This window comes from Oenanthe melanoleuca, chromosome 2 (genome assembly GCF_029582105.1).
Source record: "Oenanthe melanoleuca isolate GR-GAL-2019-014 chromosome 2, OMel1.0, whole genome shotgun sequence".
Classification (NCBI taxonomy): Eukaryota; Metazoa; Chordata; class Aves; order Passeriformes; family Muscicapidae; genus Oenanthe; species Oenanthe melanoleuca.
The window spans coordinates 105,026,639-105,053,870 of record NC_079335.1 but is presented as its reverse complement, the minus strand read 5'-3'; the positions used below and the strand labels follow the sequence as shown (position 1 = coordinate 105,053,870).

The 27,232-nt window shown below is 38.5% G+C and overlaps 1 protein-coding gene across 2 annotated transcripts in view; it reads right to left on the bottom strand.

The window, feature by feature from the left end:
- TRAK1 (trafficking kinesin protein 1) overlaps window positions 1-27,232 on the bottom strand; it is a 124,797-nt gene that overhangs the window by 87,372 nt on the left and 10,193 nt on the right. The window lies entirely within an intron of this gene.

Here is a 27,232-nt window from a genome sequence, read left to right as displayed (position 1 = left end):
AGATCTTATGACTTTAAAAAAAGTAAAATAAAACAAAAAAAATAAATCACCAAATCAAATTATTTTGGATTAGGCTGCTATTATATTTAGGATGTATGAACTCCAGTCTCAAACACAGGGAACACACAAACTAGAATACAAGAGCATCAGTTTTGGTACATAAACACCACATCTATTAGCGTATCTCCTTGTACCACTAAAATAAGGCAGGTATCAAAGATTTTTCAGAGTTCAGGTATGGGGAAAATGACTACACCAACACCAAATGACAACACCAACAGCAAACCAGGTCCTTAAATAATATGGGTGGGAACAGTGATAGCAGAAATATGAAAAGCTCTCTTTACACCACAAGATAATGGAACTCCCCACTTCTTTACTTCTCCACAAACCTCGAATGCTTTCAATGAGAGTTTTTGATACAGCTTTTCTGCTAGTTGGGGAGTGCTGCTGATTACCACAAAGTCTCTGAACTGTATCAGCTGAGGTAACACCACTGTCTCTGCTCTGTAGTGCTGAGCTCGCTTCCTATCCACAGGAAGGAGTAGTGAGAACACTTGTCCAGAAGCAGAGAGTCACAAATGCACTACACACACGTGAACTAGCTACTTGTACAAAGGAAACAAAACAAAACCTCCCAAGGACTCACTGAAAAATGGCTGTGCCTAAGACAGCAGGCAGCAGGTAAAGATAGATAAATTAAAATCTGCTCCCATTCCAAGCTAAACCCCTGGATGAGCCAGCCCAGCCATACTTTCTCAGGGCAATGCTGAAAAGCAGGGGAAGACAGCCAAGAGACCATGCTAGTATGTTGGTTTCCCACCACCACAACACTACTGTTTAATCAAAAATACAATAGACCTAATTGCCAGCAAGTTAGGGCCAAGAGTTTTAGTCAAGTAACTCTAAACAAAGAACAGACTGGCTCAAACCAAATATTTATCATGGTTTAAAACCTGGGGGAGAGGAGGGAATTTTAATCTTGTTTTGCATTACTACTGTTCTTCTCGTGTTACAGGAGGAACTTCTCATTTTTCACCCTCTGCAATGACTTCTAAGAGTCTACATGGAGATGGTATACTTTAAATTTAAAAAAAAATACTGATTTACAAGATTGGAAAAAAAGTGTCATTATTTCAAATTTTAATAGCTGACCTTCTGAAAATATTTGAACAAAATATCATATAACACAAGACTGCTGATTTTCTTTACTGTTTCTTATTGCATTCAGTCACTGAGAGCAGAGATAAGAGGAATTCAATTTTTTTTGCAAATTACCCTAAAAAAACCCCCAACAAATCAAGAATAAAACTCAAAAAACTCAAAACCCACACACTGTAACTCCTGTGTCCTGATGCACTTATCTTCAGACTGATTTTACTGCTTTGGACTAAGTTGAATAATTATATAGGACGATTATTAAAAAATAAGACCAACAAACAAATTAAAACCCCATCTGTTGAGTAAGAATACCCTGTTTTTTATTGCTTTCAGAAATTAAGAATTTTTGAATATCCTGTTGCTGCTAGAAGCAATTTCAGAGAGAACTACTGGGAAGCTTACCTCCAAGGACAGTCAGGCCACCAATTCCTGCTCTGAGTAAGATGCTAAGTTGATCTGCTTTGGCTCACCAGCATCACTGGCCCTCAGTCCCTGGCAGAGAGCCTCTCCACGTGCTTGAGCAACTGGCACAATCCAGCAAGAGCTTCCATCAATCTTCAAGGCGGCCCTACAATCCTGAACACCCACAGTTTCCCAAAGCATATTCCACAATTTCTTAACTGGCTGTTAATATCCCTGGGTCCATTTTCTTCTGCCATCTCTGATTAGGTGTGTATGGGAGCAACGCTTTCAACCATACATTGTTATGTTGAGAAGACAGGAGGGGAGTGAACTGAACTGAACAGCTCTGTAATTATAGCCCCCCTCTAAAGCTTTGGGCAGGGGAAAATACAGATCACAGCTTCACAGCCCTTTTCAGCCCAGAGAAGGCCAGGTCTCCAATACTTGTTGATATCTGAACCCTGCAAGCCACTTTAGGTACCAGTGTTGAGGAGTGACATAACCAGACCACAAAATCCAAAACAACCACCAGTCCAGGGCCTTATACTGAAGCCATGGTCACATGGCTTCCCAGCAACTGAGACATGTGCCCCTGACTAATGTGCATCTCAACACACCATTCCAATGCAGGACTGCCTCCCTCCAGCTCCCCTATGGGCTAATGGCTACAGCAAAACAAAACCATTTCACAGCCCTTCTCAAAAGGCTACAGTAGTTTAAAAACTGGCACAATTATTCTGTCAAGTCATTTTTCTGCTTCTGATGCTTGTGTGTAAACATCAAGAATAAAACAGGAAAATAAGAATTTGTTGTTCAAAGGTTGCTCTGTATAATCAGTATATTACCATATACATGTGCCTGTGTTCTTGGGAACCTAGAAATGTTTATCTTAACAACAGGCTGTGGAATTTTAGGAAACTGAGCCAATTATCCATGGCTTAGTGCCATTAAAGTCAAAGTCACACAAGTAAAGATTTTAAAACAAAGTTTTTTAGAATTCAAGGGGCATTAACACGAGCAAATTTTAACATTAGCAAGAGCAAAGCTGTGATACAGTCTTTACATACACACAAAAAAAAGTGTCCTTACGGGGAGAACTACACAAGAGCTCAAGCTAGGGGTTATAAATACAAATTAAATACAATACAAGCTCAGTTTTTGCTTTATTTGCAGACTATCTTACTTAGATACAGACTAAAGTTGAAATCCCATATCGTGGATTTCCCCAAAGAACCACAAAAACATAAGTGTAGATTCACTCAGTGCAGATGGATCAAATGGTTCCAGACCACTTGGAAACTGACTTCGGTAAATAGTTGTGATAACCACTAGACAAGGCACTTTCTGAAGCTGTCCTTAGATAAATTCCTGTATGCATGTACATGTTATCGAAAACACACAACAGATAGTCCTCGACACTGAACCTCACTTTGCAGATTCACAGCACAGGCAGTAAGAAAGCACTTGACCAAACTACCCCCTGACAGCTCCTGCTCAATTGGAAATCTCTACTGAGACCAAAAACTACTGTAAGTGGACTAGGCAAGCTGACCTGCTTTACCATCAGACAGTTCAGATCCTCACTTATCAACGTGCCTTATGACTTATTTGTATCTTAGCATCCAGTAAGAAAGCAACCAACAGCTACCAACAGCTTCAGGCAAGCTTTCCATGAGGAAAATGGTTCTTAGACAAATCTTTTTCCTCTATGTTAAGGGTTTTATTCTTTGTGTGCAAGACTGAAATTTCTCTGTAAGTGGAACTTTTCACTACAGTACCAAAAGCAACCTTTCTTGGGCAATAAAAGGAATTTAACAATTCAGCAAAATGTTACTGAGAGATGCTAAATGTAAAAACACAGAGAATAACATGTAGCTTTACAAGGTTGGAGAACTCAGCATTTGAAGCACTTCTTTATAAAATTGAAAAATATTAAAGAAATCACAAATGTTGCCCATCCACAGTTTAAAAGAAAGCCCCTCTCAAAACAAGTATATCACAATGCTTAGAAACGTATTCCTTCAAAATGCTTTTTCATGACCTAACTTGGCAGAGCAATGGTCCTATCAGCCTCAGAACCACAATTAGAATTCATTTCCCTTGACTCATACATACTCTAGCACAAGGAAAGTTATCATTCCCAATACTCAGTTTTCTCAAAATAACTGTAATAAGACTGGAACATCCTCTGGATTCTAACTGCCCATGGTTATATTTGAAGAAGATGATACATTTTGAGATCATAGGAAAGTATCACTAAAGCCAAAGTAATAGTCTGTCTATTTGAAAGACTCACATTTTTTATTTGTGCAAGAAGAAGTGAGTTTCTGTCAAGGGAAGATTCAGATTTCAAGAGCAACAGATAAAATGGAAAGCAAGGCCTACAAGTATAATCCTCAATATAAACACAGGATTTCCTGACAGGAACAGATCTCTCTACCTACTCTTTTAATTCCCTCTGTAGGTTGCTCATTTGATATATAAACTCTTACTTGAATGAAAAAAAAGTTAAAAAGAAGCCAAGATTTGACAACTGAAGCCAGTTACATTAAAAAGTACTTGGAGACAGCACACCCTCAATTTCCTTATTTAAGTCTTCATTAATTTTCAGTTCTCTGTCCAATATGTTCTTACAGCAGAAATCAAAGCTTTATCATATCTCTTTTACTGTCAAGAGAGAATATGAAGCTCTCCTTGATATTGAAGAAGGTCTGGAGAGCAATTCCTTCCAACTTAATGTGGTAGAAGGAAAAAAATGAACTTGTGTAGAAAAGACTGTATATCACATAATTAAGAGAGAGAATTTTTAGAAAAATACTTTTATATTCTATGTAGACACTGACTTTCCTCAAAGAAGTCAATCTACTTAACTTGTTTACAGTTCATGTAGTTCATTTTGATTTAAATTTAGACATGCTTTAAGCATAAGGAAAGTGAAATATTATAGTGTATCTACCAGGGGGTTTGGGCTCAAACACAATTTTCAGTAAGAAATGCTGGAATAACATTAAAAAGTATGCCAAATAATGGCAAAGATCTCTGAGCTATCACCTGCCCCATGCAAATAAGTTCCATTTTTGTTTAACAAATTCTTGGTCATCCCTTGGATCAGAAGAACATAGCAGTCCAGACAGTTCATGCAGCAGTTCAAGCAAAACACAAGATTGTATTCTAATGTGAAAATTGCAGTATTTCCTTTACCAGGACACATACATTAAATATCATAGCTATACCTAGTGCTACCCTAGACCATCCTTACATCCCTTGCTGTTCCAGATCCAGTTTTCAGAAATACACTGTTTATTCACCTGTACCAAATGCAGGGTTCAGCATGACCCTCAATTTCCACCAAAAACAATTTTCTGTTCTTCTCAGTCAAACACTCTGCTATCACTTTAAAACCTTCTCTTTACAATATTACATTTCTTTTTTGTGCACTTTAATGTCTCTTAGGTCCATGACTCAGTTTTCACACACCTGTCCATCACCATGGAAAGAGAAAAGAATGTATATACCTCATTTACAGGATTGAATAAGAACACCCTATTGATATTCATCATTAGGTTGGAATCTCCACCGCCAAAACAGGAAGCACAGATAAGTTTCCCATGACTCAAGCTGAGCAGTAATTCCCTTGTAAACGTCCATCATCACCAACACCAGCAACTGACAGGTCAAGGCCAAAACAAGCCCCTGTCCTGCAGTTTAGAAAGGCAGATAGATTTCAAGGAGCAGTAAGTCTAGAACAGCCCCTCTGGGGTCAATGTGCTGGCAATGACAAGCTGCACCAGAACCTTCCCTGACCTCTCTGCCTTTAAACAGATTTCCGTGGTAGGTCTGCAGTTCCACCACTTGTGCCCTTTCTTTAGAGCTGCTGTTCAGTGCAGACTCCACAGGCAATGACAGCACACACAGGCACCCACAGCAGCTGCCTGCACAGCTCCAGCCTGCAGCCCAAAGTGTCTCTGTGCAACCTGAGAATGGCACACTGCCACCTTCTCAGCAGGGTGAGACGCTGCTGAAATGATCTTCCCAGCTTTATTCTATACTCTGACTGAAGGAGAAACAGGAAGGTTTATTAATAAGCAGGAGGAAAAGGTCAGCAGCTTGACTTAGATCCACGACTTTCTAGGCTAAGATCACTTGCCCAGTATGCCAGACAGGTCAGGGAAGAGACTGGTTCTGCCAGAACAGACCGTGAAACTCCAAGCAAACACCACAGCATACACCCACATGGTGTCCCACAGAATCCTACTGATAAATTAGTGCTCATACAGTCATGCTGATATGGAATAAAAGGGTGTTTTACAGCCCTCACTGATTTCTGATAATTCATGCTAAATCTACAGTGAGGTAGGAAAGAACAATGTAAAAGAAATCCAGACGCAGACAACAGATGACTCAAGAACTGGAAGTATGATCTGAGTTTTTTGGTGGGTTGTTTTTGGTTTGTTTTTCAAGTTCTCAAAAAACTTTTGCATAATAGAGCCATTTTATAGATTTCTATTCTTCCTCAATCTTTACATTGTGTTCAGACCTTAATGTACTAAAAAACAAAGCTGCGCTTTTTCAAAGGGCCCTATATAGAGATATCAATTTATAGTGCAATTAAGAAACCACACAAACCTCAAACACACAGCTAGAACAAAGACTACTAGTTTCTTGCTGCTGCAGTGCATTTGTGACCTACTGGAGGGTGTTTAAGTGCAGGTTTTTGAATTCTGACAGATTTTTTCCTCATTCCCGTTCTACAATAAGAAGCTTGATTTTGCAGTCATGCGTCACAACTACATCACTGAAGATACATGAATCTATTCTGCTCAGTTCTTTGAATTTATACATCTATTTGCAAATCAGGTCAAAATAATGTAGAAATTGCATTAGTGCACAGTGGCAGTGTATATTCCTACAGATGAAAGCAGGAAGGGGATTTGAGCATGCACTACCCTTGGTCCAAACATGCATGCAGGCAATACAGCTGCACAGTGCTGTCAGGAATTCACAGCACAAAGTTAAAGGCAACTAGAGAGAACACTGACCACATCATTTTTATGTTATTCAGCACAAGCATCAGTGTCAGCAGAGACACACATGCCATAAACTCTTTAAAATCAAATATTTCATATTTAGCTACCATAGTACAGTTTGCTTTCATCAATTCCCTTTGTTGCAAGACAAAGGACAACACCATAGCCACCAGGCTTTAACCATTATGGCCTGTGCTCTTCAGACAAATTACAAACTGATTTTTTTTTTTAACAAGCTGTAAAAATAAAATTGAACTTCAGCTAAGCAATTTTGCAAATTATCCAGAGTACATCACATGTTCTACCTGACAGCGGGCAGAAAATATCCAACTCTATAAAACTGAAGTGCCATATGCAAAACCTTTCTACAAACATCCTATACCGACAATATAGACACTATAGTGCACCACTGGATGAAGCCCCAAAAACTCCACACAGCTGCACACACAGCACAAAAGTTGGCCATCACACAATACTGTGAGCAGGACCAATGCTTACCAGTCAAAACAAAAAGAGATGACATTCACCATGAACCCATCCTGACTGGTCTGATGATACACAGACAAATATCTGCAAAGTTATTTTCAAGTAAGAAAGGGAGAAGGTTTTTTATATCAGATAAATGACACTACTCCAGTATCAAGAAATAGTATGGTGGAACATATAAAACCTACCCCAAAATAGTTATAAGAAAGAAGGATGCTCTTCAGCATGCCTGCAAACCTTCCCGTGCATGGAGTGTTACTCAATGAACACTGTCAGTAGCAACTGTCACAGCCTACCTTACTTCATGTTTGGTGTCCTATAGCAGTGAAATACACATCACTGAAATGCATCTGCTATATGGCAGCATTCCCAGGTATGCCATTTAGAGAAGTCCCAAACCACTCTGAATCGCTTTTAAAATTCTCCACCCACAGATTTTCTCTGTAAAGATAAACATTAAAGAAAAATGCATTCCCTCTGCCATGCACGTGGAGACTGATAGACTGGGGGTGACCTTTGATTATAGCACTAAAGCAAAACACATATTAAAAATAAGAAAACATTGCAAAAGAGGAAAAGCACACCCATTTACTTAGGTGAGTCCACTAGCTATTCTGCCATCTGGAAAAAACAGCAGCTCTCACACATAAGCATGTAAACTGGTGGACCCTCTTGTGCTTTCTGCTATTTATCTTTTTCCATAACAGTTCTATGAAGAAAACAGGTCAAATTGAGCCTCATGGGAGTTTTACCGAATTTTAAACATGAAAAAGCTGCTCACAGCTGAGTATTATGGTCAAATTAAAGGTTCCACAATTTAAAACAATTTGCTTTTTCAATGGCACTGTTGCCATTGACACATTAACTTTTCTTGGGTACTGCAGTCAGGAAAAGGTCAAGTACAATAGCAAATGTAATGAAGAGATTAATCTAACTCTGACTTCATACAAACTGTCTGAAGTCAGAGTCTCTCCACTATGGCAGAGAGAAGAGCAGCACCTCTCAGATTCACTCTAGTTAAAAGGTGTCTATTGAGATCCAGGCAGCCCTTGAACATCATCATAGTGAAAATGGAACTTTCTACTTATGCAATTCTACCAATTTCGCCTCAGTAACACAGAGATTATTCCCAGCCAAACGAGATTTTACAAACCTGGGAAATGTGCCTTTTCTTTACAAGTTACCAGGAAAGAACAATGTAGTAAATAAATGGAAAAAGATGGTTAGGAATGAAGGGTTCCATTTTCCCCTAGCCCATTCCAATCCCTTTTCCAGATCTCCACCAGAGCTCTGTCCCTCAGTGACTCTAAGAGTCTCACCAGACCGCTAAAAATAACTTCTCAACTACAAGACATGCACATTATCAGCAGAAAACATTTCTGCAAACTTAGTAACAGCTCCACAGCTCAGTCTGATGACAGGAGAGACTGAAAAGGCAGACTAAAGAATGGTTGCTGAGGCAGGGAAGCCTCTACTGCATGCCCATCCATGACCACCACAGACAGTATACATATCTTTTTCCCCAGGTCACAGATATTTTACAGACAATCTCAAAGTTGAGGGTTTTGCATTATAAGCAATACTTACTGTAAGAGCTAAATATATTAGAATCATATTGATAATTTGAACTTAATGCACTTAATTATATATTGCTTTTCAATTCAGCAGTCTTCCATGATTGTTTCTGTGGAAGTCTTCAGAATGAACATGTAATAACATACGTAACATTCTGTAAGCAAGTGGAAGGCCTTCCACATTCAAAGTTATTTTTCCTGCTATAAAACAATAATAAAACAGACAGGGGATTAAAAGACTTGCTCAGGTCATATCTGTATGGATACCTGCACTGTTGGCTTTGCTGCTTCACTGCATATTGCGACCACTACAGAAAAATGCACATGAAATCCCTTATTACCCAAAGCCCTGAACTACAGAATCAAAGGCCACTTAGTCTCCAAAAGGTATGCAAAGCATGTCTCTGTCAAGCCTTGAGAAAGGAGAATAATTTTAATGGCACTTTGTGAAATGGAAAGAGTGCTTCAACACGAAAAATACCCAGTCACTTGTTCATCTTACAAACTGTATTTGTAGTTTTTTAATTCAAAAGCAACTTGCCATCTATCAGAAAGATACAGAAAATGCAAGACTCAGAAATTTCATATACAAAACAGTCCTCCCTGTAAAGACCACAAATTTCTGCAACTTCTACCACCCAGCCCACCACAGGAAAATACTGTGACTTATTTAAAAAGGATGGACAACATGGTTCTTGTGTCATGACAGCCAAAACTCTGTAACCAACCACTAAAAGCCTTGGTTTGACTCTTACTCCTCCCCTTATTCTACATGGCTCAAAGAAGTTATCTTTGTTCACTGAGAACTTAAGTAGTGGAACATTCACCATCATTTAAAAAGTTTCTGAAAATGAAGGTGTCCTACTTACTCTGGTTTTGTCATGATGTTGAGGTATTTCAGGTGTTCACATGGAGGACAACACTCTTGCTTTCATAACATTACTTCCCAAACTAAATTCACCAGTTATGAAATTACAGATCTGTAAGTACAGTTATATGTCATAAATGGTCATTGCATTAAGCATTGTAATTTTAGGAAGACTCAGAGTGGTATCAACACCACTTATTCCAGATAAGCTTTTTTCTTGTACAGTTAAAATCCCAGCTGCTTCTAAAACAACAGTATGATTTTATCCCAAATAAATTTCTGGTAAGAGCTGAAGTGATACTTGAAAGCTTATTTTTTTTAAAGTAAAGATTTAAGAGTATGAGTGGCTTTTTTCCTACGCCTGATGGAGATTTTAACCAAGCCAAACTTTCCATAGCTACTGCAAATACAGAGAGAATCCACCCGTGCATTTGTTTTTCCCATGACACTTCCATCAGAGGGCAAGTCACATCAGTTAAGCTGTGACCTTCCTACTCATGTTTTGTTAATGAGTAGGCAAGAAACAAGGAGTTTTCTGAAGAGAGTTAAAAATCAGGGTGCTATTGATGTAATAGCTATAATTTGAAGCTACAACACTGGGAGACATACAAATAAACTAGTTCTAAGACATAAAGAGAAATAAATAAAGAAAAAAGAGTAGAAATCCCAGTGACCTTGCATCTTTCAGAAGTCACTAATGCTTCTCAGCAAGCAGAAGGATATCCTGACCAGAGTCACTACTTATTTCATTTATTCCCAGTCAAAATTATCAGGAGCAGCACCAAAAAAGTTTACTGAAGACTCCACTGAAAGCTGAGCAAATCAAGACAAGTGCCAGTATCAAAGGCCAATTTTCTTTCACTTTCCCTGGTACAGTCAGGTGTAGTTGTGCAGGAACAGCTGCCATTTTACTGCATTTCCTGAGAATAAAGAGTGGGGTTAAGGTAGGGAAGCAAACAAATGATCTGATGAGGAACAAATAAAAATAAGTTCAAGGTCTCTCATATCAATACATGTCTATATTAGAGTTTCCACATGATATCTGAGCTGTCTATATTAAGCCTCTCAGGCCAGTCTTCCACTAATTTAAGCTCTAGAGTGGCTTAAAGTTCACATGATTTTTAGAGCCTATCTAGGCAGTTATTCTTCCTGCATCTCCTTATCAAAAGTTTCTTTGTCAGCTACCTTTTTAACCTTCAAATCCAGTTCTCTAATGAAACCTTGTATGTGAGAAATCACATGATATTAGGAAGCACATTTCATCTCTTCTAGAGAAAAGGGATTTCAGAATAAGGTGGGATCAAAGGCAAAAAAATTATCACAGTTGTTGATAAAATAGTTACAGCACTTAAAAATCTAACAACATGGAACCCAGAAAGTGAAATACACTCTTATTTCTGATTCTCAGGTTTTCCCAGTAATTCCTGTAACAGCCTCATGATGACTTGAAAGCAAACTGTACTGCTCTAAAAGGCCATACATCCTCCTCAGTCTTTAACATCAGATTTGAATTGTCTCAGAATAATTCCAACTAGAAGTTCTAGTTAGGAAGGCTAGTAAATGTATTATAAATCAGTCCAAATACTTTCAGTTCTGTTTAAACATTGAAGTTATTCTATTTCCTTGCTAATCTGTACAGACTGCAAATTTTAGTACAGACTTAGTGTTTGCTTTCATCCAAGCTCCTTTCACATGTGTGGAACCAAACTGCTCACTGGACAAGACCTCCTATTTCTTACAGCACCCTTGACATAAATTTCATCTGTGTTCAATTTTCCTTCCTAGTAGACAGTTAACCAGAAAGAAATCTTTCTTTCGATTGCACTCTGTTTCATAGCAGTACATACATTTAACAGCAACACCTGAGATACACAAAGTGGGGTATGGTAGGGGGTTCAGGGTTTGAGAAGAAGTAAGTCTGCTGAAAATATCTCTTAACTTGTTCCTCCAAAAAGACTTTCTCTCTACAAACTGAAAATTGCTCAAAACCTGTGCAAGGCAGCTGTTCCTCTGTGTTTTAGAGATAAACAAGATACAGTGGGGACAAATTCTGAGCCATGCTGTGATGAATACAAGCACTTTACTTAGCAGACTTACCTTAAAGAAAAAACAAATGTGAGTAAGTAAGTAAGCAGGGAGAAAAATTCATTGTATTCACTGTACCTTTATGGTCTTTATCAGGAGTTGAAATGTGAATTTACAAGAGAAAAAAAAAGTAAGCCATACAGAAATGAACAAAAGCAGCCCATTAGATGCATTTCACTCAAGAACGCTTCAGATTTTTTTTTTTTTTTTAGTCTACTCCCTAAGCCCATGGGCTTCTATTAGAATTTAAGTGCAATTCTGTTGCAATATAATCCTACCTGAACCAGTGGGGACAGAAGGGGGATTAAAAAGAACCAACAATAAGGGTATTCTTTCTGCCTGATATGAGCTCCATCTCTGCCCAACTACAATTACATTCCTGTACTTTGCAAAACATCTTGTTTCCTACCCTTTGCTTTCCTACAATAGTCTGAAAAGAATTGTAGCACTGGGATTTTTGAGTGTGTTAAGGATTTTAGATATTGCAGGTAGTCCATATCTGAAGTATTTTTATAAAGTTTTAAAATTAAAAGCTTTTCATTAAGAAATATCAGCTTCCTTCAAGTCAATCACAGAGCAAGGGACAGCTATTATGGGCATGCTCAAAAGCTCCCAATGAGGGAAAGGCCCTTGAAAACTACTTTGGAAGTTGAAATGTGTTTTGTAACAAAGAACATGTGAAAAATACACTTGATTAGAAGCAGTTGCAAAGTTTTTTTACAAATCCACTGAGCATATGCATTCTTTTCATGGAGTTCAGACACAGCCAAGTTGTGCTATAGCAAAGAGAACCAGCAAATTATAAAAAGTTGTTCCTTGTTCGATTATAGCAATGAAGATCAAGTTGAGGGGAAAAATCTAAAGAGCTTTCCCTCTTTCCAGTCACCAGAATACAAGAATGTAACTCTTCAAAAGCAATCTAGTATTCCAGAGCCACTGGATTTAAAAAGAAAAACTGTTCTAGAAAAAAGTTCTGCAAAGAAAACAGCTCACATTGCTCATAAGTCATTAATAATTCTGAACTGGTTTGCTTTTTCTTTTCCTGCTTTAAGGTTCTGGTTTTGAACTTAAATACAGATAAGAAAAGAAAATGCAAATCACATCCAGAAAATAAGCTTAACAAAATGACAACCTGAGTTGGACCTGAGTCCAAGTCCTCATGTTTCAAAGGAAACGCTCCTGTCTAAGCTCCCTATATTATAAGAATTTTTATTTTAACAGAATGAAATCCAGGATACCAATGAGACAGGCATCACTAATGGCATGCTTCAATAAATAGGCTAAGAGCTACCAAATTACCCATCAGCATATACAAAGCATATTAATAAACATAGCATATAAATATTAACATCAGGATTGTGAATAGAAATTGGTGACAAGTTATTTATCCAATAAATATAGGACAATAAAAATACTTCAAATATCTGCAATTTCTTTGCAGCTGAAAGCCTGCAAAAATGTGCAAGTGATTCCTCTTGCACCGATCTGCCTGTTTCCAACACCACACATATTTAACAATGATACCACAACTTAAGAGACCAGACACCCAAACCAGTTTTATCTGTAACCTTAAAATATTAGATCAGATTCCTTCTGGTTTATTCTCAAAAAAATCTCATGGTAATAAATAACCTGCCAGTTCACCAACATTAGATGTGGAGGCAGGGAAGGAGACAACAACAGTTAACAGTCATCCTTGACCCAGTGAAGCAGAGTAGACTGCCACTAACCCACTTTTAAATACCAAAGCATAAGTCTGTACCCCTGGCCCACCAGTCTAAATCTGCATCTGAGAACACAACAGCAGCTCAGCAGTATTTGAGAAAGACGCTGGGCAGCGTTATACAGTGCAACAGCCGAAAAACAGCACACAACTCTGCTGACTAAGGGAAAATGAAAAGTACTAAAGCAGCGTTTGCCATGTTTCTTTGTTTTGTCTGAGTTAATTTCAAACATGGCCAGCGATGCCTCTGCACACCCACTACATACATACTATGGGCAAAGCTCAGCTTTAAGAGCAACAAACAGTATTGGGGGATTATGGCTCCGTACCAGCCCCTGCTTTACCTGGTTTTCAATTCGTTTTGCTTCTGATTATCTGCATAGCATTCTTCCTTTCTTGTGTCTCCTTTTCCCCACCAGAATCTCATCATTTGGCCAACAGGCTTGCTTTAAGTGTTGCTTCTATTTGTGTTTCCCCGACATGAACAGTTCTTGATGCTGTAAGGTCATTTGAATGCAATTGAAACTTTGGCTCAGGCACAAGTTTCCTCACCCTCTCTTGGCAGAGCAGTTACACAAACTACCAAACTGAATCAAACAGGGTTAGGCTACTCCTCTTTTCAGTCTACTGCATTAAAACCTTGATCTTTTAAATGCATATTACAGTATCTACATTCATAACCACATTCAAATTTTTTAATTTGAGAACAAAGCTGTATAGACAACCATACACAAAAATCCTCCAGACAAAAGAGACGGTAGGAAATCTTTCCTTTCTAAATATCAAGAAGACACTGCAAAGTGTTTTCAGAGTCTTCACAAAAGTAGTAAGATCTACAGAGCAAAATAAAGCCATACTTTAAAACTGTATGCATCTCAAAAGTCTAAGGCTTTCTGGTGCATGTGTTGAAACACTCATGAGAGAACAGAGCTATGAGCTCATCTGGCAATCACACATACTCCAACAAATTAAACCCCTTTTTCCTGAAATTACCCTTCAAGGTAAAGCCAGTCACAAACTCTGCCCGTCTCAAAATGGCATTTTTATATAAGGCATGACCTGTCAACTCAAGAGACTTGTACGAATTTGGAAATATTTATCATTCCTCAAGAAAACTGTGAGCAATTTCCTTTCTTAACTTCTCCTCCAAGACAAGTCACAACACTTCTCAGGCAGCCTCCTGTTCCCTCACATTAAGGAAAAGTTTGGCATTGCAGCCATCTCTTCTCCGAGCACCAGGGGTTTTTCTGTGGACAGATCCAACTGAAAACAAAAAGTCAAAACAAAGGATGAGTAAACAGTGTCTTCCAGGGACAAGCCTGCACCAAGGATAAACTTTTGAATCTTTGTAGATATGAAATGCAACTCCCTCTGTGAAAAAAGTATTCCAAACCAGATGTTCCTTCAGACCTAAGAACAAATAACACAATTTTAAGCATTTCTCATCTGATTTTGTTTATTAGAAGTCACCTCCCCAATCATGTCTAGCTAAAGAGATTTTTAAAAGTTCAACTGTAGTTAATCAAAAGACTCCTGCTTACATCAATGGTTACTTACTATTTTCTTACCCACTGTTACTTACCAGTGCTTCCCACTGCATCAAGCTTGTAGCTACTGGCAACTCTACTCTGCCCTAATAAAAAAAAAAATCCTCTTAAAAGAAGTCCCTTCTAACCCAAACCATTGTGATTCTATGATTATTCCTCAGTTCCAAACTGAGCATAATTGCATGACTGGATAACATCCAACCTTTAGGATACAAGAACTGCCATTTACTTGATCAGTGAAGCTGCAGGTATTCCCAGTGCCTTTTCACACCACTGTTTTCCTGCTTCACAACACTCCTGACTTTCAAGTTTTAACATACTAAAGTGCAGAACTGTTCCAAGCATCAGGCTATGATTACAGCAGACTGAATTCACCATATGGTGAATGGTGGATTTGATGAGGTGATTTACATTTGCAAATATAATTCTATTCCCATGTGCATTCCTATTCTTCGCCATAAGCATGAACTGAAACACCTGCAGTAAAAGAAATTAAATTTGAGCCTGATAGTGAAACAATAAGATTTAAAGTAAAATTTTTCACACAGAACTGAAGTCTCCTTTCTTCCCAAAGGATGCAAAAAAAAAAAAAAAGAAAAAAAAAAGGAAAGAAACACAGCACTAGACACTCAGTGATCAGTTAAAAACAAACCAGAACAAACATTTGCAGCAATATGCAAATACAGCTCTTACAGTGGTCAAGGAAGGGAACAAAATACTCTTTTTAAAGGCTGAAATTGCAGAGAAAAGTGTTTCGCTCCAGCAACATAAAGAACTAAAAGAGATTTCCTGTTCATACACTTTCGGTACAAGTTGGGATTTCAAGAGATGCTTCCCCAAAATCACAGAAGGTAGTAAAGTACCTTGTGAAAATCTATCTTTTGTTTTCATTAACTTTTAAATTAAGTTGCAAAACAGTTTTTCTGAGAACTAAGACTTTTTCAACCAACACTTTTCTTTTAGGTTTCCCAATGAGTACATGTAATTACCATCGCCCATCTGTCTTGCTCACGTATCTTCAGCAACAGGAACATCTGCTGACTCTATAATCAAGAATGAACTGGCAGTAAAATTATTTATCCTCTGCCAGACTGTGCCACTGTTAAATATCGAGGGAAATAAATTAGGATTGAACTCCAGCTGACTAGCAACTAAATCTTGTATAGATACACACAGATATAGGCTATTTACACATAGATTTTTGTGAGGTCACCTTGCTGACACAATACAACCTTCAAAGCCTCAAGACAATAACCAGGTGTCTCCTGCCTACCCATTGTGTCAACAGTAGCACCAATCCAGCACTGCATGACCTATTACCATCCATCTACTCACACTGCACATCCTCAAGACTGTCTGCATTGTGACAGGACAGCAAAGTTGCTTCAAGTAATTTAAATCTACTGCCTGGCACATTTATTCTTTGACAGTCCATTTCCTATGGGGAAAAAACACCACAACCTAAAAAGCTCCCACTTTTATAATAAGCCTACATGTCAAGCACAAAAAAACCCTTGATTTCCTTTACCTACAATGTATTTCAATTCAATGTTTCTAAATTATTTTATCAGTTTGCAATATAACTTTCACTACCATCTTAGCTTGATGGTAGGGACTGAAAAGATCATTGTCTTTAAAAACAATCGAGATAAACCGGAGGAAGGAGTCACTTCCCTGTGCTAATAACTAGTATTGTTTTACTAATGCAAGGCAATAAAAGTTTGTCCTTTGTAGTAACTGGTATTGGGCCCAGAGAGTGTTAAGATCTAAATCGAAATAATGAAGCAAGAAAGTTTAGAGAGAAAACTGTGGATCATTTTTCGAGCGAAGGATATGCCCTTTCATACCCACACAAGCAAGTATGTGTTCAGTCCAAAATCCTCCCCCACCAGCTTCTCTGAAAACACTGTATGTAGGCAGGATAAATTATTACTCCGAACTAGAGCATTTGGAAAGTGTCTCAGCTTTTCAGATATCCAGATACAGTCAGTAAAGTGCAGATTATTTCCTGAGCAAGTAGGCAGAGCTGTAGACTATTTTAATACTAACAGTATAAAAAAATTAGATGGCTACTATAAGAAAGCTGTAAACCAAATACAAAGTTCAGAATTTATATAAAAACATTTAAGCCAAATACAGACTAAGTTCAGAATTAATTTAGACAGATTTAAGACCTTGCAAAAAATAGGCTTGAGGAAGACAAGAACTCTCCACTTTCTTCCTCATCTAATGCACACAGGTCTAGTGCCAAAGTAAGTTAAAAGCAACTCAACCTCAGAAGCAAGACTAAAACAAAAGCAGTACTTCCCCCAAATGCTACTTTTTTGTCCTGGCAGTCCTACATCCCAAGAAACAAAAACCAAAGATACCACCATCTTCACTCCCCTCCACCAAATAAGCAACTGAAGAAAAACACACAGGCCTTTTACCAATCTGCACCATATAGATAGAAAAAAAACCCCTGTGGGCAGAAGTAGAAAGCAAATGGTCCTTCCTTGCCTCAGTTTAGTATGGTATCCTGATGGCAGTACCCAACTCACCTCTGTCACTAAGTTATGCAAAAATGTCAACCAGTTGGATTCACCTATTCCGGATAATCAGCAGGGAAAGTTTTACTGAGGATTAAAACAAACCAAAGACATCCTGAGGTCTCATCCCCACCTCCTGTCCTCCTCCTCTACACACAGTATGCTCACTCCACACACCCACACAGTACAAGACAGCTGCTGGGATGTGTCAAGTAAAGAAGTGGTTTCCAGTCTGAATCAACCACTGTGGGTCATTCTTATTTAAAGATAGAAATAACAGGTTCTTCCTTACTCTGGAGTGTGCAAATTTTCTTCCTTTGAGTTACACCAAACAATTCTTGCCCAGGGTTTATATACAACATATACTAGCATGAACAAAGCACAAAGTTTATGAGGAACCTTACCATTCAGTATTAGCATGAAAGGGAAGAGTAGAGACAAGCAGTGATGCTTACACAGGGTATCTGAATGAATATGGCTCTTGGGGAAAAGAGGAATTTTCAGAAAGCTCAGCATCCATTTGACAGACTTGCACAGGAGCCCATGCCAGAGACCTGCAGGGACTGGCTGAGGAGCAGAGATCAGAGCCAGGTACAGCCAGCCTGTGGTAAGAGGCAGCAGCTGCAGAGGGCTGCATCAAACATTCAGTACACATCTGCCCCTATCCATGCGGGAGCCTCCTTTTCCAGACGGCAAACAGGTATGAAAGACTGTGTGGCTCTTTTCTGAAATCAGTTTAAAGCAAGGCAGACAGCACAAACTGAATAGACTGTCAGCTCATTTGAAACAAGAACTGGCTTGGTGTCATCCCAATTATGATAAAAGGCCCCAAGACAGCGTCAGGAGGTTCCCAGTAGAAAAGCAGACAGCGTGCATATGCTGTCCCTCCCTCAGGCCCAAATTCCCTCTGCCTCAAAATCCATTATTAAATACTGGCTGTAACTATTAAAACCAAAATATTTCAGAATAGACATTAGATTAAAACCAAAGTAAAAATTCAGTATTTCCATTTTCACCCATAATTTTAGAAAAAAATTAAGTGTGCTTTAGGGGGTAGATAACTTAGGTGAAAACTCAACTGCTACTTTTCTTAACATTAATGAAGACAATTCCAACAAACTCCTGTATGCCTCTAAGCAGCCGGACATTTGTTCAGCTTGCATCTGCCAATCCAAAACACTAAACTGATCTCTTTATTTTTCAAATGCCACCACATAACCATCACAATTGTTAAGACTAAGTTCATGTAGCAGTAATGTCAACAAAAGGTCCAATTCTGCCCTCAGTTACAGTCTAGCAAATCCATTTAGTACAGCTCTGACACTTTGGATTTGCACAATAGTAGTAGTGCAGCGGAGTAGAATGTAGAACTGAAAAAGTTCCCAGCCAAAAGACAATTTAAATTAACATTGTGACTGCTTAAGTTTAAACTCTTTGGTTGGTTGGGAGCTGTAAATACAAGTCTCCACCAAGAAGAGTATCCTTATCAGTGAGACAAGCTAAGCTAAATTACTTACACTTCAACAAACCCATCTAACCACACATATCCGCAGAACATCTGACCTCTCCATTTGACAGCCCAGTGTTGTATTCAGATATGGCACCATTTAATTATGAACTGGATTGCTACAAGAGAATAGGACAGTTAACTTACTGCTGTTTAATGAGCACGTTCTTGTTAGTTGTGAATACATTCACTGTACTCATTAAATCAGGAGGCACTGGAGTTCTGAATACATCATTAAAAGGATCCAGGAATGCTGTTGCTTTGTTCAGCATGACTACATGCTCTGCTTGACAGTTGGAAAATAAGCAAGAAATGTAAGCCCCTTCCTACTAGGCCAGCAGATCTAATTTTAAACTAGGACGCGGGAGAGAGAGTGGGAGAATCTGCTTCTTCAGAACTTCACTCATTTTAGAACACAAATTTCTCTTCCTACCGCTGACTTGAAGCAGAAACACGCTCAGTACTGTCAAGCTTTTGGAGAGGAGGGCTACTTAAAAAATAAATTACTAAGTAAACCAACACATCCACAGTCCATTTTCAATACACTCAAGGAGTATGCATTAATCTATGAACCCGTCAATTAGCAAAATGAACTTTCATAAAACCAATACATACATATCTCTAACATGGTAGTTCCCACACTATTTACAATATACTGATTAAAGATGAAGGAGTGAAACTGACTAGTAGGTTCCTGTACATTCTCACAGAGGAGACTTAAAACATATGTTCAGTGAGAAAATGAGTTTTGCGCCATCTACCCACAAAGATACACACCCACTTGAGAACCTATATGTCTGAAGCAATCTACAGTTACAGAGAAATTAAAATACTGTCAATGGTTCGGCTCAAACCCATTGCATGGAAGCACCTTCTACCAAAAAAAGGTATGTGAACCAACATCACTGATGGCATCACTAGAGTTGCAAGGCATGCTGGAAGTTAAGCTTTAACAAGTACAACTGCTTCCTCTAAGCACATCCTTTAGAAGAAGAAAATGCATTTCTGCAATGCGTTTATAACAAATCTTTCTTCTCCCCTCCTCCCACCTCATGCACAGAGAAGTGAACAGGTTGCTGAAGTTCAGAACTGGGGGAAGAGAGGGGGAGCTAACCCAAGCTTAATACTCTCAGTGCAAGGCTGTGCAAGACTCAACCACTTTAATCCAAGCAATTATTTTTCAGTTAGAAAGTAGTTGATACTGTAAGAAGCTATATAAATACTCAATTCTAGTGAAACAAGGGCTGCCACCTATGAAGGCAAGCTTAATACCACAAGCATATTTAGTTCAGTCTCCTCCCATCATGCTGATGTGATAGTTCACCTCTTACCTGAAAAAAACATGTTCTAACCAGTCATGTTAGTACATTAGGACTTTGCTAGCTCCAGGCTTCAAAACAAGACTCTGGAGCTCATCAAGATCCCAATTTTATCACTTTTACCAACAAAATAATCTTCAGGAAAAAAGTCCTTCTGATTAAGAAGTCAGGCTTAATGCAATATGCCATGACTAATCCTCTTAAATTTTCTCTGGGTCTCACACTGTAATCTCACTAGTGCAGAAGAAACTGTTCTTTTCATAGGAGCTTTGTGACTGTGTGGACAATCTTACTCAAATAGCAAGTGATTATCCAGTGCTACGAACCTGCATTATCAACACAGAAGTTTCAGCACACAGTCCTGCTTACTTGGGGTGCAACCATGGTGCAGTACTCTCAAATAACCAGGTATATAAGCTGTAGAACAGCACTCCCTCACATCAACCACTACAGACTTCTGGGGTCACATCTCATTGCTCCACATATTGAAGTACACAGATGAACTTAGCTCTTTTAGACCATATTGTGGAAAGAGCCTGAAGAACTACCTGGCTCTCCAATGGTTTAAAATAGTACCCTTACCAGAAGGTAGAAAGAGTAACAGTTTGGGGATAGGGAAATCAAAAGGAGAAAACACATTCAGACCAGATCTAGAGATATATCCCTTATCAGCAATATGCACCTAGAAGTGCATCAGAGCATTTGATTAAAATCCTAGTTCACTGATTTAAGAACAAAAATACCAAAAAACCTTTAGTCACCCACACTGTTCCCTAGGTGTCAGATAAAATAATGCAGAGAATGAGTACTCAGATTTTCTCATCAATGGTATGGTCTGTTCTTCTAACATCCAGCAAGAAACATACACAGAGAAAATGCATGCAAAAGAGCCTCAATAAGAACTACATGTTAGACTGATTAATTTGGGTCCTTTTTTCTTTAACTGTACTAGAAAGCTCTGTATGAGAGCTGCCTCATAGAGTCTGGAAGCTGAGAGATGGACACATAAAAATTCATAAATAAAAAACTTCTCAAGTGCTGCATTTTCTTCCCTATGTGCTCAACACAGGGCAACTCATACACCATCTCAGCTGGTTTAGCTCAAAAAACACCACATACTTTGATGACAGAAAGGAAAGGATGATGTAAAGGGAACTGTTTAAGCATTTGTTTTTCTGCTTAGCAACAACATACTTCTATGGCTAAAAACCTGTAAAACATTAGATACAGAGACATACTTTTTACTTATTATAAATAGTTTGCATTCTTCATCTCCTTACCTACTTCTGGTCTCCCATTAAGTCAGACTTGCATCTCTCTGGCAGATACTCCCCTTCTGCATTTTGTACAACACAGAGCATACCAGAACTCCACAGAGCAGCATGTGATTTATACTTTGAGGGTATTTAAACTGGTTAAGTGACTTACAGAGAGAAAATAAATTACATATTCAAAACAAGACACACACATACTCTTATGACAACAAAAGGAAAGAAAACCCATGCTTTTCTTCATGTTATCCGCTGTATCACCATAACATAATAAGCAGTACTTCTGTTCAAAGACTTTAATCTCATTATTAATACCTCTTTGCTCTGTGTACATTACATCTTCTCTTGCATCTCATCATCATTCAAAATCTTTGCAGGTACAGCTTTGCATTATATACATACACAAAAAGCTAAGAAAGGTCCTGTCCAGCAGTGGTAAGGAAAACTGAAAACAAATACTTAAATGGCAAAACACATGCTCTTCCAAACTTGAAGTCTGGCTAGACCCTCAAGTCCTCTTTTTCAAGGAAAGCACTTTTATTTACTCTCATAAACACGTTTTTTGTTCTTGTTTTAAATACTTCAAACTGGTTTTTAATATATCCAAGTTAACATAAATATCTTGCCCAGCTACACAGGGAAAAAAAAATTAAATTCTGTTTGTTGAATGGGAAAACAATCTGTGAGATTTCTTTTACCATGTATTCCACTGCACCATATGTGGGGGCTGGAACAAAGCCTAAGAACATCTGCCATAGACTTTAAAACCCCTAATAATAGCACAGCTGGTGTCCTCAGCCTAATGATCTCAGCACAGATTCATGTGGCCACTCCTGACTCTGGCCCCCAATCCAGGCAAAGCACAGAAACCCTCAAAGGTTGGATACGTTCATTCATTCTTAACTCAATTTGCATTTTGTTAAAGAACCAACACAGAAAGCAAGCTGAAATCCTTACATTTTGAGCAGTTCAACAGTCACTGTTTCCATAGGATTTCCCCACACTCCTTTCATTACACTCCAGTTTAGCAGTATTCCGTAAAACGAAGCTCCTCAACAAAACAACTGCAAATCTCAGGCATCCAGGGTTAGAAACCTAAAATGCTTAACTGCATTTAACTGTACTACAGAAGTGGTTTTTGCCTTTTCTTCTTCCACTAAACTCATGGACTATCTTCATTCCTGTCCATTTAGTTTACTTACAAATGAATGTTGCCACCAGCTTCCTTTTAATCGTTTTCAAAAGTGCTGGTTTATCAATGAGAAAACCATATTCCAAAGAAGAAAAAAAGATGAGAGAAGAGCATAGAACTCAGAATATGAAACTATGTTTAAGCTCACACGGAGTCAGCATTCAGGCATTCATCACCCGGATGTTTTAGGAAAACATCTAGGATCTTCCATACCCAAAGGATGCAACTCTGTGAAGGTGGGAACAAAGAAAGCAATATTTGGGTGGGGGGTGAGGTTTGAGACTTCTATTCCCTTCAGTCCACACTCTGCCCCCTTTACTCTTTCATCTATTAAAAAAATGTAGGTAGGTTCCAGCAGTCAATGGGCACGAGTTCAGCTTAACAGAAGGTGTGCAGGTGGACCCGAGAAAGGCACATTTAGCCACTGGCAAAGCACGAAGAGGTGGCTACTTTAGCAAATTGTTGTATCCACAGTAACAACAGACAGAATACTGAACTCTAAATTCCAAGAAAAACCCATTTAATCCAACTACTCTAAAATGCTAATGTGACACTAATATCCTCACCATAAAATGTTTTCTTTCCTGTTTCTCATGAGGGAGAGAGGAGAGAAAAATCCCCAAAGCAGAGAAAGGCAAAACTTTATAAATTCCCACACTGTCCAACAATATTGGCCCTCTTAAAAGAGGAGACATTTAGCAGATAATCATTCTTAATTTGTATCACATCACTGAACAACAAAGGAAAAGAGAAAATACAGAGCAAGTTTGTTAATAGTTTTATATAAAAGCACCAAAGTCTGAGAAAAGACAGAACACTAGACCAGCACAGCTACAGTAATGAATTTGGCTGTGACAAACATACTTACAGTCATGCATCAGTTATATGCTTTACTCCTTCTATGACCCTCTATCTGATCTGTAACTCCTCTTAGAGCTATCAGATAAATAAACTATGAAAAAGAGTGTATTTTAAGGAATTAGGCAAATTGTCCCATCTTTTCAAACAAAGTATAAACATCAGCAAAAATTACATCTATGGAGAAACAAAAATCTGCAGCAGGAGTATCTACAGAAAGAAAAGATGCAGCTTCAAACAACATCAGTTTGACCATAAATTCTTAATTCCAACAACTATACAACACAAGTCCAACAGAAGACTGTATTTATGTGGTTATGCTGTAGACTTCTGACGGCAAATAAGAAAAATTGACGGCTTCAATTTTACCGTAGACTCCAACTGGGGAGCACACTGCACAATGGCAGCAACAGCTGTATCACAAGTGTTGAATGTGGCCATAGCAAATATCTGGGCTGGCACCAGTAATGAATTACACCGCTTTTTAAAAATAAATTTGACATCAGACACATTAAATAAGTCTACTGTTGCTGTGCTGTCCCTTGTGTAACAGATACAGTAGCCACATATAAGACACATGATGTCCTTCAACTTGGCAGAAAGGGCTACTGTTTACAAAAAAGCATAATCTCTCAGAAGCACAAACAATTTGCAGAACTAACAAAGTTCTCCTATGTAAGCCAGCCCGTAACTGCTGGCTTGGAGCAGGCACAGACCTACTGCTCTCTCCAGATTTTGTTTCCTCACTTGCTACAAGCCAAATTTTTTCCCCTTTATTTCTGGTGTTACATGCTGTAGCTACAAGTCTGCTGTGATAGAAAGCAGGTAGAGACAAGGAGTTCTTAAAAGTGGGTTAGTACTTCCACACTTCAAAGAGACTGACCCTGGCTATCTGCACTATTTCAGCCAATACAATTATGTCTACATAAAGTTTCCAGGTGCTCAGCCTTCCTTTACTCAAAAGATCAGCCTACGAATAAGGAAAAGGCCAGGAATCATACCCTGCATGCTTTCTAGCCCATTTGTCCTTCCTCTCAGCAATTTGTAGTTTTCCCAGACACCAGTTTTCTCTTCCTGAGTATTTCAACATGTGCCTTTATTAAGCAGCTGTCCTGACAGAACTTGTATTTTTCTATTCAGGAAGCTACAGGCTGGGGTGCAAGACAAATAAGTCTGTCATAGGACAAAGACACAATGCAAACATTGTATAACTGCAAAGTGCAGTCACTGGTAGACACAGTTACCACGACCTGTAATAACTCCTGCCTGGCCCGATTCCCGCGTCTCTGGAAATATATCTCTGACAGTAATGCTGCACACAGCCTGCCCAAAATCTGGGGTGGATGGTGAAGCTGTTCTACCATGAAAAACTCATCACAAAGCTCACAAATAACATCAGATCACAGTGTTATGAAGTAGACTAGGCCTTCCAAGCCACAACTAAACTTGGTTAATGAGACAGACCTGTACTTTAAACAGCCTTAATATTCAAAATTACAGTTTGATTCACACCACCTATCATTTTATATAGAGATGATAGGCTCCAGTGAAAGTGACTTGGCTAAACTCAACTCAGAGAGCAACAAGACATTGAAGCACACACCATCCAATAATTACCTATATCACTATGTCTGAATCTTGTGCCAGTTGCTATCCCCATTTTGAATAAGTATCCAAAAAAAAGTTAGCAGAAGTGGATAGCACACTCACATTACCACAACCTTCTACTGACTTGAACAAAGTCTGCATACAGGAAGCAAAACCTGGACAAAAGACCCAAGGCAGCATCATCACACTCGGCTGAATTTACCAGCATGGAACTGAGACAGGTTAAGAGACTAAATCTGCCCTCGTGTTTAAAACACCTCCCATCAAATCCCACCATTTGCAAACCCACCCTTTCAGGTACAAATGTTAACTTAGTACAAAGACAGTGTTGCCAAGAAATACATTTGCTCCTTTCCTACTTTCTTCTCATTTAAGCTGCACGTGCGCTTCACCAAGAAGTACTATACCCCAGGGCAAAACAAAAAAGTGGAAACATCATCAATGCTTAAATATTAGAAGAGCCTCTTGCAAGTGCAAAAGAGTTATTTCATGCTTTCATTTGCTCTGTGGTTATTTGGAAGTATGTAACTACAAAAGCTCCAAATAGAGTAAAACAAACATACACTGGGTGCAGCTCACGTCAGCAAAGATCTCTTAACCTGAAGGTCATATTGTCAACACTACAAATGTGGAAGCAGCTGCTGACATTTTGACATGGTCCCTAAACTGCAGCACGGAAGATACAGAAGACTGTAATTCAGAGACACATTTGAGGTGCCAAAGATTCCAGACTCCATCAAGGATTCCACTCTTTTGACCTCCACAGCTGAGATAATGTATATCCTATTCTCAGCCAGGTTACTCTACGGTATCCAGTAACAGTGATTTGGGCTTTTTTGTTTTGTTTTTAATTAAAAAGTAAGAAGCCCAGAGGTCAATGTAGATTTCCAAGCCAAAATACTGGCCCTTTTGGCTCAAACGTCAGGTCTTTTAATGTTACAGATCCTTCCAAATTCTACTTCCCCTCTCTCAAAACACATCCACCCACCCTCCCAAACACTGTATACCTTTCTCCTCACCTTTTCCACTTCAGACAGGGTAAGAGGGATTTTTACACAACAACGGTTAAACAGGTTGTTTCTTGTGACTTAAGTCTGGGTTTGGCAAACTGTGTGAGTAAGAGTAAGAGGCAAACTGCACTGAATCGACACTCACTTTGCTGTCTTCTGCAATTATTTCCCAAAAGGGTGAAGATAATCCTCAAGACACAAAAAGCAAGCAAGAAACCCCTTTAAAACTAGCAATGCACATTACTACTTTACTCAAGGAATGATCCCTGAGTTACAGGGCCATATTCTGTTTCTCATAACTGACAGGCATTTATATCTGTAAATATCCCAGTTTCCAATTTCTTTTAAAATCTATTCTCCAAAATGTTACTCAATCCACTTCTTCAGAAATGCTTTTTTTAAGGTCAGTTTTAGCAGGCACTTCATGAAGTTTTGGTAGACAGGCAATAGTTAGGTAGCACAACTTCTTTTGGCCACCACAACAACTTTTTGGTATATTTTGTGAAAAGGTATTTAGAAAATAAATTTATAAAATAGTTATTTGGGTTTAGGTTTTCTTTTAAGAGCTAAATTGTAAATAACAATTTATATGCATATTATCCATTCTATTTAACCTTGTTTGCTCATTTTTCTCTTTCAGAAGTCTGTTACTTCCAAGAACTTTACAAACCATTAATAGATATCCTGAAGAAAAATAAGGGAAAAAAAGAAATGGATTGCAAATTTCTGTTAGAGCACTCTTAAATGAGAAGACACAGGAAACAAAAATAGGGAGGAAAAAGAAGATCAGCCAAATGTAAGAATTCATAAAAGATGCATGCAAATGTCTTCAGTGCCCTTAAAGAAAAACCAATGCCTTAATATTCTGAGATCCCAAACTCCTTTCACTTCTCTGGTGGTAATGGACTGTAGCATTAAACAATCAAATGTCCAAAGCACTCCCTCCCAAAATCTATTCTTTAGCTTCACATATGCTCAGTTCCAAGCTGGCACACTGCTGCATTATAGGTCTTCTATCACAAAGCAAACAACAGTTTCCAGTTAGAAATCAGGGCAATCAGGAACC